Consider the following 21,688-nt stretch of genomic DNA (forward strand, 5'->3'; position numbering starts at 1 on the left):
TTCTATCAAATACTGACTATATGTCAAACACAGGGACAACGACAAATCATCCCTGACAACCATCACGTGTGGTTCTCAGCAACCCTTCTAAGTAGACACGGATGAGAAGCCCAGCACTGCGGATGAGGAGACGGAGCTTGGAGGAGCCGGGGACGCTGACCGTCCTGCTCCCCGTGACAACACGTCAGCCCAGGACAAGTGCTGACAGAGCTGCAGTGAGGGGACATGCAGCTGCGTGGAAACTTCGGGAGCTGGGAGTCCCAGAAAACACGAAAAATTGTTCAGTGAAAAACCAGCTCAAATATATTACACTGTGTCACATTCTTTAAACAGGGAACATGACTGAGACCTTTTTGATGCCTCCGTGTCCTTTATGCCATCATCAGTTATTTGCCCTCACAGCATGACCAGTGATGATCTGGACCCCTTATGAAGTGCACTCAGATGGCAGAGCTTTTAAAGCTGTTTTATGAAGTTTGTAAGACTCTGTCTATGCCTCACACAGGCGGTCATCCATCACTTCTCACCGGTGTGGACGTACCACCTGAAATCACTCCTTTCTGCTTTTTAAAATCCCTTCATCTAATCCAGACTTTTCAACAGCAAAGAATCAGCTCAACCACAGACAGTGAACAGCTTTTCACCAAATGGACTCGAACAGCACATCGGACTACCTGGAAGCCCTTTTCTTTTATTAAACCCACTTCCGGGTACTTCATCATTTTCTGATTGGTGGACTTGGCCGCTGACTGGCCTACTCAGAGAGCTCCCAGCCTCACATCCGGGGATGGGAGAGGGCCCTGCTCTTGGGAGAAATCAGTGAGGAAGGTGGACATCCTCCAGTCAGGACTGCACGTGTAGAAGTGCCACAACGTGCTCAGAAATTATACCATCAGCACACCTGGGCTCCCATTGACTGGTTTCACATTAACCAAACTCACGAGACACTGATGCAAGAAAACCAGAAACTTAACTTATTAATGTAACAGAATATGTGAAACTATGAACCAGACTGAAATATCATAGTTCAACCATGAGTACAGTTTCTCCTCCACGGCCTAATCCCGGGCAGGCAGTAACATGGCAACCATGGAAAGAAGCAGAGCAGGAAGGGTTTCTAGATTAACTCAATGGACTAAATTTTTGTTATACCAACAGATCTACTGCCTGGAAAACAATTAACGCTAATCACGGTGCACTCTTCGTGGACAGTGGCTGAGACACGACTGTGAGCACCTGTGTAACTCTCCTTTCCCTGTCCTTATTGGGCAAACTGATGCACAGTGGTACAGAGATCCAGGGATGCAGATACCTCTAAACACCCAAAGCCCATCCCTGGGAGCCTCAAAACCAGACAGCCAGGGTTTAAATACCAGCTCTGCCACTTACTAGCTCTGTGACCTTGGCCAACTTACCCTCTGTGTGCCTCAGATTCCACACTGTAAAACTGGGATAAAAATCAAACATTCCTTACTCGATTGTTGAGAAGATTGAAGGATTCATTTCTGTAAAACTCTCAGAAAAGAATGTAGCACATTATTGGTGCTCAACAAATGTCAACTTAATATTAAAGTGATTTACAAGTCTCTTTCTAATCATCTTCTGTGTTTCCTGGCTAGACTAAATCCCAAAGAAAATCCTTATTTCTCCTTTTATAAACTCTTGGGGAGCACCCTTCTTTTCCATACCACCACCTGTTTAAACTGAGGAGGGGATGCCTCCTCCCCACTCCTCTTGGCCACGGAGAGTGCTTCTCCACACCACAGACCCATGGCCCACAGCTAGCCTTTATCACACTAACAGAGTGAGGTGTGAGTCCGGAGAGACAAGCAGGGTATGTGAAACCGTTCCTTTCCTTCCAGTGCTGGCCACACTTGGGAAGCACCCGGGATGCTCAGCTCCATGGCAGGACAGCCCTGTGCATGATGGGGCAGGTCCTCTCAAGGGAAGGCTCGCTGTGGCCCAGAGTTACCTGGGACAGGGTGAGTCTCTACTTCTGGGACACAGTATAATGACACGCATTTTCCCACAGCCCTGAAGTTCATGGAGAACGTGGCTTCATCAGTAAAAATGAAGACATATATCGCCTGCTTACTCTTTTCTGTCATCTCTCAGTTGGCTGCTGGAGACAACATGTGTATAAGTATTGGATCCCATTAAGCCCCAACATATTTGAAGTAACAAAAAATTCTGTGGCTTAACGTTGGTTCAGGGCGACTGTGTAACAGTTCTGACTTTGCTGATGCTAAATTATGAGTATAGGAACTATCGAACCTCCTCAAATATCTTTCATCATAAAACCATCTTTCCTTATTTTCCTATTTCTTTGTAATTACCAAAGACTATCAAATGATGGCTTCTCACAAAACAGTAGCTAAAGTTTATGAGCCCTCTTGACATACCCACTGTGGTAAACACTTTACATAATTTCTAATTCTCACAATTCTACAAAGCAGATATGAGCATCCCCATCTCACAGACGAGGGAAATCTCAGAACGAACTGACATAGGCTCACGTGGCTCAGTGGCAGCGTGTGCAAGCAAAACCAAGTCAAAAAACTACACCCCTTCCTATATGTACCAAATCTCCTACCACTAATTAACACACAGCGGCGGGGTCAATACTCAGGGAACCAAGTACACTTTTCAGCTTTAAGGTGCTCCAGAGGCCGCTTCTAGCTGTTTTATAAATTCCCGTCTCACTGGTTTCTAGCACTGGAAGAAAAGTCCGATTTTGCCATTGTTTGCACAGCAAGTCTGAGATGTTCACAGCGAGATGACAGAATAAAACTAAGTTATAAGCAGAACAATTTTTACAGGTAGACAGACATAATGTAGACTGTGCTATTCTGAAGCATTAAGCAAAGAAATCAAAATAAAATAACGTTGTTTAAGCTTTCTTTAACAAATAGGAAAATTAAGAAGGTAAGAAAGGGCAACAGCGCCACCTATGGCTAAAAAGACCTTCCAGGTTGCCGGGAAACATGCAACACAAAATTGCCTGTAGGATCAGAAACGAGAATCAGATAACTAAAAGCTCCTGTAGCACATACTGCACTTTGTTTCAGGGTAAGGGAGGGGTATTCAATATTTAATCTGATATTGCTAATACTCCTGAATATAAACAAAAGACATAGGCTTATGGAAACTCATCTTAGAGGAGGAAAGAAACCAGTCCAGCCTCTTCAGTTTACAGGAGGGGAGACTGAGACCTGTGATATGTCCTCCTGGCAATCGGCAGCAAAGCTCTCCTAGGCCTCATGTCTTGCACTGTAGCAAAAACCAACAGATCTGTACTAGGCCTATATTCATAAAAGTAACGTCTGTATTTTTCCAAAAGTAGGTAATCTAAGTATCTTGCAAAATACTTCTCAAAGAGCCAGGAAATCGTAAAAGTTTGTTGAAATACAAAAACATATATTTACATATTAAAACAGCATGAGATTTATTCTATTAAAAAAGTTACATGTCAAATCAATGTTTTGATATTTTAAACCTGTTAAAAGTGCAAGAAAAAAAAATCAAAATTTTCTTTAATCACAAAAGAGAGAAGATTATTCCCTGAAAATGATAAATGTGGATTTTTTTAAACTTAATGGATCTGGTCAGAATCCACGAATTTAATTGTCTGAGTGGATGTTACACGGTAACATGAATTCTCAGTTGTAACAATACACATTCTGTGTAAATAATCTTCAAGGTCGTCTGCTTAAGGCAATTTAACTAATCCCTGTCTCAATAGAATGATACAGATTTCATTAAAACTTCATAGTGCACTAAAAAAATAAATGAATCCTTGTTACTTTAAGCCATATTCATATATATCATATATATACATATTGAATATGCATCAGAAATAAGCCACCCCCTTTAGTATTCAGAGTTGATCCTTCTAAAATACCTGTCATTGTGACAGCACATTTTTATTAAGCACCTTTTGGGTGCTTTGTATACAAGGCGTCTAACTCTCACAGACAAGGAAAACGATATTACTCAAATTTCACAAATGAGGAAATGTACTTAAGCCATAAAAACAACTTACCTATTCATCATCAGGAAAGAAAAGAGTAATGATTTTACTTACAATATTCACTGACAATATTTTCTTCCATACTAAGACTACATAAAACCAATTCAGTCTTTCTAAGTATTTCTGTCAATAAGGGCCACTAGAGAAAAGCAAGTAACATCACTAGCAATGGTTGGACTTTCAAAGCCCACTTCTCTTTTGCACTATAATTATTTTTAATGTTTTGTTTTTAGTGCTCACAGAGCATTAAATTAAAAAAAAATAACTTTTTAAGTCATTACATGAGAATAAAACTTTTGTAAAAATGTACAATATTAATTTATGCCACTCTGTCTCACATTCTCACTGGTGTCTCTCCTTTGAAGTCCTCATCAGGCTGAGATCACTAAAATTGGCCATTTATGGAGTCACAGGAGTTCGGGAATCCACTCAACGGGAGGCTGATTAGAGGAGCAATTAAAAGTGCATTCTGTGCAGCCAGGGTTCCAGCACTGAGCAAGCCACTGCCAGCTGTGTGTAATTTGGGACAAGGTACTCCATCTCTCAATCCCTCAGCTGCAAAAAAGGAGACACTGATACCTACCCTCAAACACCTGCTATGAAGTAAAACATGAAGAAAGCATTTTAGCCTTAGGCAGGTGTCCATTCAGAGCGAGTTTGGTCATTATGATGATGAGGATGGGTGTTAATAAATTAAGCTAGACCAGAAAGTAGAAATCAATATAAAGGAGAAACATTTAAATCAATGAGCATTTTCTTTTGGATGGATTGCAGAATATTCTATTCATTTTTTTAATAAACCAAGATTTGTCCATTAATAATAAATTTACAGGTTCATGGACAAGTCTCCAGAAAAAGTATTAGAGGCCTCTAAACTCTGAATACTAAGAAAGTAAAGTTTAAAAATAATTCTGGGGGAGATTATACCTCATTTGGGAGAGTATGTGCTTAGCATGTATGCGGCCCTCAGTTCAGTCCCCAGTAACTCCATTTAAAAACTTTTTTTTAAGAAATGGAGAATTAAAGCAAACAGATGGAGGAATAGGGAATTTTATTAGAGACACAACTCAGAATTCTGATGGGGAATAAAACATCCATTTCTCAGAGGAAATCTTGAAAATTATGTAAACTGGATCTGAGATGTCTAGTCTTTTAACATTATTAAAGAATTCATATTACCAAGTCTTAAAACTACCTGATAACCCACAGTGGTGATAGTGATCATAACAGCTGCCAACACGGATCGAGCTCTGTCTAGGAATGCTCTGTTCTGACATCTCTGCCCCTGAGGCCTCACCAGGCTGAGAGCACTAACTTAGGACATTCATGAGCATCTCGTGTAAGTCCTTAATTTGTGCTTCTCACTCCCCCCTCACCAGGCCCTCTGAGGGAAGCACTGTTATCATCTTCCCCACCCGCAGTTAAGGCCACTAAGGCACAGAGACTAAACCCGATCCAGGTCACACTGGCATTAAAGGAAGTGTGTATTTCTGCTGTTTTACTTTTTACAAAGGAATCTGAGATATCAATTCAAGGGAGACTGTTAAATAATAAAGTCTGTCTGGTCTCCACCTCAAAGAGCACATAATATAGATTCCTGATGTAGGATGAGGCTGCCGCCACAAACTGACTCAGCTTGAAATTAATATCCAAGATGAAGCAGCGAATACACGTAAATATTCACGATTGTCAACTCTACTCACGGGTCTGGGCCCTTCACTGCCTGAACGGCGGTGAAATACCCACCCCTGTCAGGGAGGGAAGAGCGGCTCTTCCAGGTCGCACCCAGGCTTCACGGGCTGTTTCCCCTCTCAGACTGTCGTCAACGATTAAAAAGCTCTGAAGATTTTTACACCATGCAAAACTGAAAGACATTTCTGCAGATGGAGCACTTTCTCAGGCTTAAACAATTTTTGCCTACACTCATCAAGGGGGAGAAAAAACATGACTCTGCAAAGTCTCTGAGCCTCACCACTCACAGGAGTAGAACTGCCTCAGCATAAGATGACAGTTCACATTGCAGGGTGAGAACAAAATAAAGCCGCCCCAACCACAGGCACTCCCAGAGACAGCGCTCAGCAGTCTTCTGCACACTCACGGTTGTGCAGCCCTCACCACCATCTATTTCCAGAACACTCCATCATCCCAGATGAAACCCCCTGTCACTATCAGTCATTCCCTAATTCCCCTCCACCCAGCCCCTTGCAACCATCACCTGCTCTCTGCCTCTGCATTTGCCTATTCTGCGCATTTCAGATCAATGAAGTCAACAATATGTGGCCGTTTATGTCTGGTTCCTTTCACTTAACGTGCTATTATCAAGGCTTTTCCATGTTGAAGTGGTATCAGCATCTCTCTCTTTTTTTTTTTTTTTGAAAACGTTAGTTTATTAAAAGGTGGGAAGTACTATCAAAAAGAGTAGAGTGGAGCATAAGGGGTGGTGATTCAAAGGGAAAAGGGTGGGTTGAGCAGTCAGGGTGGACTTCCCAGAACAGGTGGCCTTTTTCATCTTCCCCGTTATTTTTTTTTTCCTTTTTATTCACCCTTACGTATAAATAATGTTCCACTACACGGAGATACTACATTCAGTTCATCCATTCAGCAGCTATGTATGGACGACATCCAGAAGAATGAGTGTAAGAGGTGACTAGCAGGGATGGCATTTAAGCAAAGGGCAAGATGTGCTTTAAAAAAAAAGCCAACAAACAGAGGCACAAGGAAATTCAGTCCGTTTCTGAGCAAAGTGCATGCTTGCTTCGGCAGGACTACCGTGCAGGGCTGGGGAGGATATTGGCAGGAATCACGGGGAGGGAGTCACCTAAGAAGACTCCCCACCGAAATCAGCTCAGCCCATTCTCCTCCCTCATGTTTCCAGGCTTCTCTTATTTCATGTAATAGCACTTTAACTACACATCTGATCATGTGCATCAGACCAACTTACCTTGAATCCACAGAAAATCATTCACTGACCGGAGCAGATCCAGGACAAAACTGTGATGGACCAGGGAGTACTGCAGCATCCCAGCCTGCAGGCACAAACTGCACATGTGCCTTGGTGATGTCCAGAAAGTAAAATGCACGGAAATATCTCACTGCTGGTGCACAACATCTGCCCCCAAATTGCCCCAAAATCATGCTGGTAAAGCACTACTCAACCCTCTCACTACAAAAAAAAAAAAAAAAAGCTAAGAAGGCAAATTTAGGCTCTGCCATTGAAAACCATCAACCATCAATGCCAGTATCTGAGCTGGAATGCTCCTGACTTCAAAAACCACTGCGGACTTATTTTTCAAACTGGAAAGCATATATGTATTCCACGTAGATGATATTACAGTAGGATTTTTATTTTCAAAACTTCCAGTTGAAAATTAGCACAAGAAAGATTATGTTTCAGCTTTTAAAAAACTCAATTATCTTCCACTTTCTTAATTTTGAACCTATTATTATTTTATAAATGGAGCAATGTTTCATATTATAAACCAAGTGTTTGGCTTCTGCAAACAAAACCTTTATGACCTCACTATTTCAGAGCAAACTTTAATGATGTTTTGAGAGGTGGGGCCTGGGGCGCTCACTAACAGCCCTTTAAATACTGACAAGGATGTGCTATTAAGTAATGCAAAGGCACTAAGTCCACATTAACTAGGAAACCAAAGAAACTACACCAAAGCCTTACTTTATCATTTTTAAATATTCCTATTGTTTGAATATTAAAGTTCTTAAAAGATATGATTTTTTTGAGAAAGACAACAGCTGTATTAAATTTCCTCTCACCAAGAAAGCAATCTTTATCAAGAGTAAAAACCCCTATGGAAATTCAAAAGACAGGACGTTTCTAGCTAAGTGAACATGCAGATCTGAACACAAACATAAATCCTAACAGATCTCACTCGAACCAGCTCAACAAAGTCTTGGGCTACCCTGGAACTTAGCTCTTCTCTTCCAAATGTTGGCTGAGCTAACATCATCACACAAGGCAGGGAAGAAGAGAAGAGGAAAGTCCACCTGGCGGCCTCCATCTGTTTTCTTCAAGCCAAAAGGCGCCGCAAGGGCGGCCCAGCTAACAAGCCCTCCCTATAAGGAAATCCGGCATCCACACTGCCCCTGACGTCCCCAAGCAGCCCCGATGCCCGTCTCCCACTTGTGGCCTCCCAGCCTGTGAATGGTCTTCTAATGTCACTCCCCAGTTGGTGGCACCCTCCCCCTCTTCCCCGCTACACACAAACACACACACACACACACACACACACACACACGCGGAGCCAAGGCAGCCTTCCCAAAGCATAAATTTGATTACATCACCCCACTTCAAACCCTTCAGAGGCTCCCTGGTAGAGTTCTAGCCCCACCCCCGACCCTGCTCGCCCATCCTCACCTCAGTACCCAGGTCCCCAGTGACCTCAGTGGCCCCCTTACCTGCTCCTACTTCCCACTTGCCTCCCGGCTCAATTTGACTGTTTCTCAAGAAAGCCTTCCCTCCCTCCAACCTCCGCAATTTGTTCCTCTGTTCCTAGAACATTCTAGGCTAAGTCAACTTCTGACACTGCTAAGCTCCCAAGGAGCATTTTGCTTAATAATGTGGGTCCAAACTCTCTCCCCTAGACACTCAGAAGTGTGTGTGTTTTGAATAAATGAATGATGGGGTGGGTCTCAAAGGGACAGCCAGACCTGCTCTCGCCCATCCCGACCTTTCTTACTGTAGAATATCAGAAGCAAAACCAGAAGTACCTTTCCTGAGGGTCACTTCCTGCTGACACCCTTCACTGCCTCCTGTATCAGTTCTAGTAAAACCCAAGCTCTTCGAAAGCCCTCCACCCCAGGCCCTCTCCAGTGTCCTCCCCAGCAGGGGCACCCACAACCCTGGACCACACATGGCACTCTCCCCGATTCCCCACCGCACAAGCCTCCAGGCCTCTACCCGGGCTGCTCTGCCACATGAGCCAAAGTCTTCATGCTTTCTACTGGCTGACCCTTACTCTGTCTTCACAACTGAATGTAGAGCCCATTTCTTCCAGGAAGTCCTCTCTGATAATATCCTTTAGGTCTTGGCAGGTCTCCCTCTGTAGCAGCACTGCATGGTGACCAACTGGGTGTTTGCTTGCTCCTTTGGGACCACGACCTATTGGGGGCCACGTGGGAAGGAGTGAGAGATTACAAGAGGGGTGGGAGAAGCAAAAAGCAAAAATCACAGCTGAAGTCCCAAATTCAAGGATTCTTTCTCAGAAAAAGAATAAAATATTTCACACGAGTGCAATTTGGCTACTATTTTTGTGGCTTGCGGAAAGCAAGGGCTTGGTGTTCTAGTCCAAAACCCGGGTTACATGCAAAGAAATGTATATATTCATATCCAAAGGAAACCAGAGCTGCTCAACAACAGTTTGCAGTCAGAATTGAAAGGAATTTTGATAAAGGCAATGTCTCTCCATCTCTCTTCTTTCTTTCCTGGCATCATATAATTTTAGAAGTATTTGCGTGACTAAGAGATGGCTACAGCCCGTGATTCTGCACTGGAGAGTTTGGGCTGAGGAAGCCCAGATTACATTCACTGTGTAAATGCAATCACACCAACAAACTGACAAGTTCCCTTGTGGAGGAGCTGATGTTCCAAAGCAGTCAAACTTATGCAGTAAGAAAACTCTAAATAAAAAGTAAGAAATTCAATGTTCTGTACTCAATTTCATTAGCTATATGGGCCATTACCTGATAGTATATCTTGTCTAATGAAACCCAAATATAAATTGTGAACGTTGGTTTTCTTCATCTGACTGTTTTATGCTAAATTTGGATATCAAACCCACAATCCATACGGACAGCTCAGGCCTATGCTGCAGCACAGCTACATCCCGTAGAAGAAAGTCTATCAAGGGAGAACTGGAGAGTTTCCCTTCAGAAGCTGCTAAGTCTGGTTTTGCACCTATACATCATTTGCAACCACTTCATCGTCAAAGGAGTAAGACCTTACCTCTGTGGGGGGTAAAGCACTGCGGTGCTTCAGAACAATCAAAGAACACTGAGCTTTGTGTATCAGTCCTGAGGCACTTAAATCGTACTTTTTCTGAAAGGCCCCAAAACTGACCCACTTCACCATTTCAAGTACACCAGGGAGGTACCGGAATTAGTAGAGAAAACACGCCCTTGAAGTCTGACAAGACCCTGCTTGAATCCTGTTACAGTATTTACTACCCTCTAAACGGACCAATAACTTAACCCCTCTGAGAATGCTTGCCAATCCGCAAAAGGGGGCTGCCACCGCCCACCTGGGAAGCATGGATGTGAATGCAACACGCAAGGAGGGCGGCCGACTGGTACCTGACACGGGGCCTGGCTAGTTTCCCTCCCCTGCCCTTGTCCCCCTTTAAACTTGTGCTGATTCCCCGGTACCAAACGCCCGGAATAGACTGCCCGAATATTCTGTGTATCCCTGGATACATACCTTACCGTTAGGAGGCCAGAAAAACAACTGCCTTCTCCCCAGTCACTATCAATATTCTTAAGATTCTGGATTTTTTTAACCTCTATTTTGCAGGGAGACTATTCCAGAATTTTTCAAGCACCATTCTCCAGGTTGGCTCCCCTCCCAGCGCCCATCCCTTCTCACCTCAGATCCTCTGTCTGCCTTCTGTTCATTGGAAAGCGAGTCAGGAAGAGCGGGGACTCCCTAGGCCTCCTTCCCTCCCTGATATGTTAGTGTGACTACCTTCAACACACACCCCACTCCAACTCCAGCTTCTGAGGAGTCTACCCTCCCGGACCCTGCAGACTCTGCAACTTCCCAAGACACACACGTGGCCACAACCCTCCCTTCAGATTTCTTCCTGGCTGGCCCTGCCCAACCCCTGGCCCCTTAAGGATAAATGACATTGCCCTGAAAATCCTAAACGCCGCTGACTGACACACCAAAGCTGCATGGTCTGGGCTTTCCTCCAACCCAGGCTCAGACCTGCCCCCCCTCAGCCTCAGTCTGCAGCTCTCAAGATGATCTAATTCACATGCGCGGATGTGAACACCAGCTAAGAATGATGACTCCCAACGTGTATCTGTAGTCCTGCTCCTTCAACTCAGCCCTAGGCTCATAGACCCGAATGCCTCTATGAAGTCCTAACTTGGATGAAAAATGGCATCTTAAAAATGCCTCATGTCCACCATTTACTCTGGAATTCAATTTCTGGCAGGTACCTCCCATGTTCCCCATTTTAGTAACAGACCCAGAACTCACCAATGTGTTTGAGGTCACATTCAATTTCCCCTGTTCCCTCCCTCCAGCCCTGGCCTGGAATATTAGTCCTGTCATTTCCGTCGCTAAGCCCATCGCAAGTCTGGTTCTGCAGGGACCACGGCCGGATCCCCACAGGCTCACAGCAAGGTGCACTGAGTCACAGTCCTCCGAAGGGTGCTCCCTGGAGTGGGAGGCATCTCCTGCCGCCGGTCACCACAGAAGGCACTGGATTCTCACAAAGGAGACTCTGGAGAAGGGACTCAAGGTTCTCCCGTGATCTGAGCTTTGAAGGTCCCGAGGTCTGGCGGAGCTCCTATTAGCAGACACACTTGCCACTGAGCAGATGAGGATGGAGGAGCCCAAGCAAGGCTGTCCTCACTCCGACCCCTGGGCCCTCAGGAGCCACGGGAAAGGCCTGTGTCCAGGGCACAGCCCAACAATCACAGATCCCAGCCTGCATTTGCCAACCCGGACAGCCTAGACTCCTTCTACTTGCGAGACTTACTTCTGTTCTGTTCCCCCCCGAGAATGTGATGGACTCTTTCAGAATATCTGGCCTGTCTCAAGCGAGACAAAGTCAGTGAAGGATGAAGTGTTCACATTTGGACTAGAGCATGAAAGGAGAAACAAGACCTCATGATCAGCATGATGGTGGTAGCCAAACTCTTCCCCTGGGTGAGATGAACAAGGGTGGGGGTGAGAATCCAAGGTCTTAGATTGCCCAAAGCATCTTCCTTCATGGCTGACTGGGGGTTCGAGACTCACTACCGCAAACTAACGACACGGCTGTCAGTGGGGGACGTCAGCAGCAACAAACACGGAGTCAGCTCTTTAATGCCAACATGGGTTAAAAGTAAAGGCCGGTGCAGGGAGGCCTGCACGGCTGCTGAGGCAAACCACAGACCCGGCTCTGAATGCCCACTGGCTGGAGCAGAGAGGAAGCTACGGTCCCTTTTACAGTCCCTGTGTCCACCAGATCCATGTAAGCCAGCTACTTAGGAGAAGTACATGTTGTCCTGATACTCAGAAAAACCAGCCTCGTAAAGTGAACAAAAGAGTGGCATGGATTTTAGACCCACTTCTGCCCCTTTATGAAGGCAAAATAAAGTAAATGGCATGGGAAATTGAATGCAAAAAAAAAAAAAATTAAATAACCAAATGGTGACTGATTCCTCCAACAGTGTCCCCTGCAGCTGCTCACCCCCAAGCCTGCCACTTTCTCACCAGTGACCGCAGGTCAGGAAGCGCCGTCACGCACGTCACACAGAGACAGCCAGGAACCGCGTGCTGAGCACGTTTGTGTAAAAGCAGGAATCGAGCAAGATGCTGCAGACTTTGACTTGACAAGTTTAAATACTCCATGAAAAGAATCCCTTAACAGCCGCCTAAATCAATTCGCATCTCACTTCTTCAAAACAATTAAACTAATTGAATAAGGGTGCATTTGTCACCAAATATAAGGAGGACCAAACAGGTTCCTCAAAGCAAAGATTTTAACAGATATCAAACACCAGTGGGTGATGTGCTAACAAAGCAAATATTCCAAAAAATTAGAAAATAACAAGATGACTAGGATAATGCATGGATCAAGGCACCTGAAAAGTTTCTGCTTTTTAAAGCAATGGAGACAGCACGGAGGGCGATCTAGCTATTTCCAATGCAGGATATGCACAGCCACCTTTTCAGACGCAACAGCGCGGTACAAGAGAAAAAGGAATAAAGAAAAAGGAAAGGAGGAACAAGCGAAAATTAGAAACACACAAGAACAAAAATGACTTTGACAGCATGTACAAGAATTTACGTGAGTGTGTGAGGCCAGGGACGCAGGGACGGTGAGACCCAACCTCACCTCCTGCTCCAGGGAAGGCAGGGGCCTGAGGGGAGCGACGCTGCTTGGGGACCCCAACGTGGTCAGCGCCCCTAACCAAAACTCGACATACATGCGTCTAGGCAGCTTTTAAGCCACAAAATGTGGTCGCATTACAGGCTGGACAGTTTTACTCACTCCCAACGAGAGTAGCAGGAGAGAATTAGTCTCTGCTCCTGCACCAAAGCATTGTTTTAAAAATTAAAGACTGTGGAATAGTAAAAGCAACAATGGAGTAAAAGTGACTGGAGGAGAACGTGCTTGACCCCAGCTCACTGGCCGCGTTATCTCACTGACGTTCAGATGCTGGCTGAGCCCTTATGGTACCAAAACAGACAGACGCACCAGGAGGGAGGTTTAATGCACTGCTATATTTTGATGCCGGGAGCCATGCCTGGTACACGAGGTTCTGGGTAAACAATGGTGACTGTGTCAACCACTATGGGCTAAGCACATATCCAGCTACTCCTCCAAATCCCAAGGACACACTTCAAAAGGCAAAAACAAGCAGGAATTCTCTGGTGGTTCCGCAGACCCAGAGCCAAGCAGTTGCTGAGCAAAAATGTCACCAGTGCCTCCTGTGACAAAAGAGGAGGCACTGGCCTGGGGGCTGAGGCAGGGCTCCAGGCTTCCACTGCTCACCCACCAGTCTGTCCAGGGGGAGAAGGTGGTCCCTGCTTACATTGCACCAATGCACCTACCTTGACTGACGCCTGGGGGCTCAGCAGGAGGTGACATGTGAGGTGAACGGAGCCAGCCTCGGTGTAGCCCGGTGCTGGCAGCTGTGCCCACAGCAATGCCCAGGCACCTAAACCTGCCACCTCATCCCCAAGGAGCAGAAGGGTGTGCGGACGTGTAGATCACAGGGCCCTGTGAGGACAAATAAAGATCATGGCCACTACATGTCTCACACCTTACTAAAGTCATAGAGGTATGTCCGGGAGGAACAGAAAATTCATCCAGAGCCCACCAGGCACCACACGCAGGTGGGAATCGGGCCCCCTGTGCCTCTCACTCACAGGGCTGGTCTGGACTTTCTTTTTATCAATTCTCTGGCATCTTCTCCTCCAACTTACCAACAACCAGAAAGTAGGATTTGATCTTATGTAAGTTCAAGAATCACATAGCACTGCCTCCACAGCGGGCCTGTGCCAGGTCCTCCGACCGTCACCTGTGGTACCGCCATAAGCGCCCTCCAGACTCAAGGCCCGAGGCCGTAGGCCGTGGGGGCACAGCTTCCCTCAATCTCCCCAGCAAAGGGGGACCACCTCTGGGCAAAGGCATCTCACCTCTTCTGCCCGAGGGAAAGCATGATAGATACACGGGGAAACAGAGCATAAGGTGGGGAGGTAGTAAGCCCAGGAGAGCTCATCTGCACTTCCAAGGCAAAAGTGGGGCCGTTGACTTAATCACAGGGACAAAGTGAGGATGAATCTTTCCCTGCTTTGTCTCTTACTCCGTGATACGCCTTTCCCTGCATAAGGAGTTCATCCGGAATTCCCTGGAGGTGTTTCTGATGTCCTAAATTGGCATGCTGGCTGTCGGGGAGGAAGAGAGGGCCTGAACCCAGCAGTTGCTGGGCCTGGGAGGCAGGAGACACCGGCTCCAGACACAGCTAAACCAGCATCTCGTTCTGCCTCTCGGGATTCAGCATCTCATTTATAAGCAAAGGGATGAGACTGTCCCAGGACAGGCTGCCTATCAAAATTGAAATGAGAGCCATGTAAAGAAAGCTTCCCAGTTGCCACATTTAAAACGGTAAACAAAGAAACAATCAAACAAACAAAAAAACAGATACTAGAAACTAATTTAAAAACACATCTTACTTAATCTGCTGTATGTAAAATACTATCATTTTGATATGTAATCTATATATGAAAGTAACAAGATAGTTTACATACTTTTTACTAGACAAGTCTCAGCGTCTGATGTGCATTTGACCTACAGCACATCTCAGCTCAGACCAGCCTCTTCCCCAGTGCTCATAGCATCAGTGGCTGTGGCTACTCTATTGGACAGCAACTCCAGGGATCCCACCAGGGGTCTTGGCTGAAAAGCGGGAGGAAGTCTCCACACTGACCCTAAAAGGATCTCTCTGAAAAAAAGGCAGATTCAATTTCAAATGTCTGTAAACCGTCGGGCTGCACCTCCCTCCGCCCTTGGCTACAAGACATCCCTCTTCCTTGCTGATCCCTTCCTGGATGTAGGGAAGGAACCCGGAACACAGCCAGGGTGGCCGGGCCTACAGGTAGACTTACCTGCTGTCTGTGTCCAGTCCCATGAAGTTCTCCTTCTCAAACAAGGAGCAGAGGACGGGGATCCTTTCCCCAGGCTTGTCAGGGTCCCATCCAGCCACTTGGACTTGAGCAAGATTAACAGTGACTCAGTGAAGTCCTCGATCCTCTTCTCCACCACCCGGCAGTCCTCGTAGTTTGAAGGCCATGTTGGTGCGTGGCTGCTCGGCTACCTATCCATGCAGCACAAAGACAAAGAGCTGAGAGTCATTAAGCGTGGTGCCATACAGCTCCTCTGTACATGGAGCTTCTCGAAGGCCTTGGCAGAGAGGCAGTCGGTCATGGTGACAAGGCCCACGACCGTGTGGTGTGTCTGGAAGTCACTCCACGCATTCTCGAACGCATAGTGGTGCCTGTAGTGGATACAGAGTGCCCACTGGGAGCCGCACGGGGTGATCTGGCTCACCAAGGAGATTCGTTTATAGATGCAAAAGAAATTGTCCTCTGAAATGATCCCCACGGGTTGGACGACCACGGGGAGAGTCTCGTATTCCTCAGCACACTGCACGTAGTCAGGGATGCTCATGTTGCAGGCCCTGCCGAGAGGGGAGAGGAGATCAATGTAAATATTGTGCTGTGAGCTGCGGGCGCCTCTGGGATGCGGTGACCTGGTGTGTACCAGCCAGAAGGCAAGGGAAGCACAAGCAAAGCCGGGGGTACAGTTTCTCCTCAGAGTCTGTACACGACTACCGTAGCTCGGATCACATTACCCAGCTTTTGGTCTAGGCTTCCTGCCCCTGCATAGAAGGGTCATTTCCTGTTTTCTGTTTCCAAGCACCTAGCAAGACCCTGATGCAAAGTCAGTGCTCAACACTGCGGAATAAAGAAATGAACAAAGGAAATGCTTTCCCCACCCCCCTTCAGCAGATTATAAAGAAAAGAACCGCAGTAGGATCAAAAGATCTGGATTTCAACACCAATTTATTTGAACTCCTAAACTGCAGAATAATGGATAAGAAAACTTGCCTTGGGGAAGAGGGTACAGCTCAGTGGTAGAGCACATGCATATCATGTACGAGGTCCTGGGTTCAATCCCCAGTACCTCATTTTAAAAAATGAAACAAATGAATAAACCTAATTACCCTTCTCAAAAAATATTTTTTAATTCAAAACTCAAAAAACACCTTGCAATTGACACAACATTGTAAACTTGACTATACTTCAATTTAAAAAAAAACCTTGCCTTACAAGAATATATCTGGATTATGGAAGTTTGCAAATGTAAAATGCCTAGGGTACCACCTGCATAAAGAGGGGGGACTGCACAAATTTACTATCCCTCCTTTATGAGCTATATTTCCTTTGGTGGGTGTTATAAACTCTCAGAGCTAATTTTCTCAGATTAAAAAAACAAAACAATACTTGATTCTCAGTACTGCTGAAGAATCAGTTAATCCTGTGAAAGCATCTGACACACAGAGGTTACTCAATAAATATTTGTTGAATGAATGAATAAACAAGCAAAGTGAATGCTGCTCCCTGCCACAGAACATCATAATGGTACTTCCTGGAAATCCCAAGCCCACGTTACACCCGTCTACACACTAAACATGTGGGTGACCTGGGCAGGCCTGTGTGTTTCTCTAAGCCCCAGTTTAATCATAGATAGAAATGAGGGCAATAACAAAAACCTCAAAGGGTTAGTGAGTCAGTAATGAATTGTACCCCAACTATGCAAGATGGAACCATTAAGGAAAATTGGGAAAAGGGTCCATAGGCCCTCCCTATATTATCTCTTACAAGTACAGGGGAACCTACATTACATCTCAAAATAAAAAGTCTAATATTTTAAAGAGGCTATTGAGGTTAAATGAGCTCATTGTCTCAAATAAGGAACACACAGTACAAGTACAACAATGCCTAGCCCATGAGATACACTCAGTTAACATTCCCACTGAACCCACTGGTCCCTCCAACTTCAGAGCATGAGGAAGGGTCCTCGTGGCCAAAGGCCACTGCATCTGAAGCTAACAAAGTTAATGGTCCCCACTTCCAAGAGCCCCTGTCACCACCCTTGTTCTAATTTTCTATTTGTAATATTTTTTTTTATTTAATAGAAACCCCCAATTGCATAGCCTTCAGGTCACCAAAACCTGACCACAGAGATCATGATGGCAGCCCTCCTTGGTGAAACAATAAAATGAAAAGCCATTTCCACAAGACCTCTGTGTAATTCTACTAGGGAACTTCATCTTGGACTGAGGAAGAGGACTGGGGATGAGGGGGCAATCTGGGGGCACAGAGAACTATGGGCCACCTGTCCCACGATGGAATTTAGACTCAACCCTCACCCTCCAGGTAATTCAAAATACACACCGACAGATTGCTATGGACAAGATTTTTTTTTAAAGAAATCCCTGAATCCCTAGCAGGTCTTGTTTCTACCGAGACACAGATGGCTTATGTGTATAATGTTTCACAAAAGACTTAAAATATTATCACCCCAACTTGACACATTAAGAAACTGAGGTAGAGAAGTTTATCATATTGTACAAGATTAGAGAGAGGCCACGTCAGACACCGTATTTAAACCCAAGCCCCTGTTCCAGGGCTCACACTAGAAATTGTAACATGCTGCCCCTTTCCTGCCCTCTCCCTGCAATAAATTTCTGAAGAGTCTTTTCTGTGCCATCTGGAATCACAATAACTTCAATTTTCCACAAAGAGCTATGTCACTCCCTAGAGGACATATCAAAATCTAAAGGGTTGGGATGGGAGGAGAGATTTGCATTTTCTGTTTCTCAAAGGAAACATGGCTTTAAAAGAAACTGAAAAGCACTTATCTAGTCTAAGCCCTCACTGTGCAGAGAAAGAAACGGAAGTTCAGAAGAGATGAGGAAAGGGCCTTATTAACAAATATTGCTTCAGCGCAGCATCATGCCACCCTGGGCACTGCTGGGGGAGGATCTGGGAGGCCCAGGAGAATGAGTGTTAGAAAAAGGAAAGAAAAGAAGCATACAAGGCCCTGTCTCTACACCACCATACCATGAAATTCCACCAAATTACCCAGTATGGGTGCAGCCAGTATTAAGGTGGGCTAAACAGGTTATAGAAACCTGGAAGTCTCAACCATAGTGCAAATTCCAACATTTACTCTGCTTTTTTCCCCAGTTCAAGCATCAACTAAGTGGGCACTCTGTTCCAGGGACTACACGAGGCCTGGAGTTCTCCCAAGTACAAATCTCTTTTACGTGTGCAAACCACATAAAGGCCCACCAGAAAAAAAGTGCCCACAGATAAGATGGAATTCCTGAAGCTGAAAGCAGTCAACCAGCGTATGTTACTAGGAAAAATGGTGCTGCTACAAAAGGACTCATGGACTTAGAAAGCAAACTGTGGTTAGTAGGCAGGAAAAGGGGGATTAACAGATACACGTTAATAAATATAAAATAAATGACAAGGACCTACTATATAGCACAGGGAACTATATTCAATTTCTTGTAATGAGTTGTGCTAAAAACAATCTAAAACATATTTATATACATATGCATATGTTTATAACTGAATCTCTGCCGTACACCTGAAACTAACATTGTAAATAGACTACACTTCATTAAATATAATTTTAAAAAATAAGTACAAATAAAATCAACGCCATTAAGATAAAATAAAAGAACACTCTTATCCCCTTAGCTGTAGGTGGTGGAGAATTCTGGTTACAAGCACCAAGTCCACTGGATCACTCCAGCACTGACTGTCACTCTTTCTGACCATCAGACAGTCACTTGGCTTCACTGAGGTTACTTTTCTCTTCTGTGAAAAGCTACAGTGACAACTAATGATGTATAGAATCTCATCATTCACAAGCCCAACAATTAGTGAGGACATCCCATGGGCTAGGCTCTGGAGAGATGAAAAGATAGGGTCCCAGATATATTCAAGGGTAGAAGAAGTTTATGCCATAAAGACAATTATTCTTCCTGTTTTGATAGACAGATTCAATGCAATTCTGATTAGAATTCCTACCAGACGTTTCATGGAATATAACAAGTTAATTTATGGTCAGGAACAGCCAAGAAACTTCTTTAGAACCACCACTGGGGAGGGGTGGATAGGTCATTCATTTCCACTGTTCTTTCTGAAGTGATGAAAACGTTCTGGAATAATAATGGTTGCACCACTGTGAATATGCTAAAAGCTGCTGAATTGTACCATTTAAATGGGTGGAATTCATGGTGTGTGAACAATATCACAATAAAGCTGTTATATGAAAAATTATTCCTTGACAATTATTTTTCCCTCTATACAACTAGTCTACCGCACAATTTAAGAAAAACAAAAGACCAAAACAAACTAAACTGTGCCAGGAGCTTTTTAGGACTGCAATGTCCCTGGGTCTCCAACGCCTCTGGTGGTGCTGTTCCTGTTAACACACACTAGCTGGGCTGGGCTAGTTAGGGACTGTAACTATGTTTTTAAAATCGATGGTCACACGTTTCACCCTGGGAGAGGGAAGGAAGGAGCATGTCACAGCCTCATGCCTTCAGCTCATTTTTAACTGAACCAAGCCCTGCTTTCAACACTGTAATCCCTGGCACTATAAAAACACCTGACATCAACAAGCACCTCCATCATAACACCTGAAAGTGTTCAAGGTACTTACCTTGGGCAGAAACACTGAGGGGGGAGACGGAAACTCCCTCAGCACTGGCGCTCACTTTTCCAGACTCCATCTGGAGAAACTGGGCTTTACAGCTTGAGGCTCTAAGCCCGGGAAGCAGCGCGCATGCCGCTGAGCTGGTCCTCAGGGAGCTGGAAAGGGAGAGGAGGGCAGCCCCGGGGTCGCAGGGCAGGGAAAGCGGGGGTGGGGACGCGGGCTGCAGCCCCGCTCTGAGGCCAGACCCAGCCCCAGCCGCCCGCCCCCGATCGGGTCCGCAGAACCCGCCCACACGGGACACAGCCCTCCCAGGGGCAGGGACGAGCCTTCGGCCAAGGAGAGGAAGCCCGGGAGGAGAGGACTCGTGGGCGGGAGAGGGGAAGGGGTCACCAGCCGCGGACTGAGGGGAGCCCGGCTGGGGCGAGAGGCGGCATGTGCACACCTGGCCCTGGACAGCTGTGGCCAGGGCGCCGTGGTAGGTGGTGCGGGCAGAGGGGTCTGGCCCGAGAAATTCAGCTGAACACAGGCTGACTCGCCCCCTCGTGGGCTTTGACGCGAGGACCACCCTCCCGCAGACGCCTGACCCCTTTCCCGGGAGCCCCCCACCTTGCATTTCCACAGCCAGAAGCCCCGGCCCCGGGCAGGAGCTAAAGGCCTACCGGTCGACAGAGCTGAGAAGACTTTGGGGCCGATTCCCAGCTCGGAGCTGGGGCTTCCAACCCCCGGTCCAGCTGGCACCGACTGCGCATGCGCAGGAGGGCCAGAGATCCTCTCTTGGTTCTGTGATAGAGGCTGGGGCATCGAGGGAGGGAGAAGATGGGAGGAGGAGGAGAGGAGGGGAAAAGTGGAGGGAGACAGATGGACAGGAGGAGCAGAGAGTAGGTAGGGATCTGGAGAGGGTAGGGGTGTAGCGGAGATGTAGAGAAAAAGCTTTACTTCTGGGGCACCCCGAAGGAGGCGGCAGACCTGACTCTGTACCATTCTGTAACCCTTCAAGGACCGCAGCTCAAGTTTTACCTCCCTGGTCCAGCCCTCCAGGCGATGCCTCTGCTGAACCCCTACGGGGTTCACACCCGTTGTCCCCACGTGAAGCTGGGTTTCCTGTTGCTCTGGGAAACAAGCACCAGCAGGTGTTGTCTCTCAGAACTACCTTGGGATGTGTACATATTCCCCTTTTACAGGCTGGGAAAAAGGCAGGCATGATCTCTGCCTTAGCTCCACTGTCCCAGGTGTTGGCCTTGCGGGGAGCGGGAGGTACAAGATCAGAGCCCCAGTCAGAGCAGACTGCTTGAATGTTGGTGCATAGTCCCATCCCTCCTGGGTAAAACACACCTAACCCAAGTGGAACCATCAAGGGCTCACAGTAGTTTCCTGGGTGTGGGAGAGCTGTCCTCAGTTCCAGTGCCCAGCTTGCTAGGTAGATAGGAGTGTTACCGAGTCCAAATTCATTCTCCTCAGTGAAGAACAGGCCAATAAGTAGGGAGACCCGCTGATGGGGCATGGAAAAGCAAGAGTCTGTAGAGCTAGATGGCAAAATAATGTCCTGGAAAACCATCTCCCCAAGTCAGAATTCAGGCTCTTTCCTACGTGCTTGGTTGTTGCAATCTTCCTGGTGTAGGAATTCCTTGTTGTTAGAATCCTTTGTTCTTGCAGCTATCTGCCTGGGTCAAATCTCTGTAAACCT

At 46.1% G+C, this 21,688-nt stretch overlaps 1 protein-coding gene across 12 annotated transcripts in view; it reads right to left on the reverse strand.

Moving 5' to 3' along the window:
* Window positions 1–21,688, reverse strand: part of LOC141579552 (trafficking protein particle complex subunit 9-like) — a 166,686-nt gene that overhangs the window by 37,252 nt on the left and 107,746 nt on the right. For 4 of the 12 annotated variants that reach the window (XM_074376117.1, XM_074376109.1, XM_074376038.1 and 1 more), the window contains 3 exons: window positions 20,011–21,686; window positions 15,372–15,943; window positions 13,815–13,983 (listed from right to left, as the gene is read on the reverse strand). The exons of 1 other annotated variant lie outside the window; for it this stretch is intronic. The gene's annotated coding sequence lies outside the window, so the exon portion shown is untranslated. The remainder of the gene's footprint in view (window positions 1–13,814; window positions 13,984–15,371; window positions 15,944–20,010; window positions 21,687–21,688) is intronic. 7 more of the 12 variants (XM_074376065.1, XM_074376074.1, XM_074376061.1 and 4 more) reach the window with 5 other exon arrangements.

The sequence above is a fragment of the Camelus bactrianus genome, chromosome 2, assembly GCF_048773025.1.
Source record: "Camelus bactrianus isolate YW-2024 breed Bactrian camel chromosome 2, ASM4877302v1, whole genome shotgun sequence".
Classification (NCBI taxonomy): Eukaryota; Metazoa; Chordata; class Mammalia; order Artiodactyla; family Camelidae; genus Camelus; species Camelus bactrianus.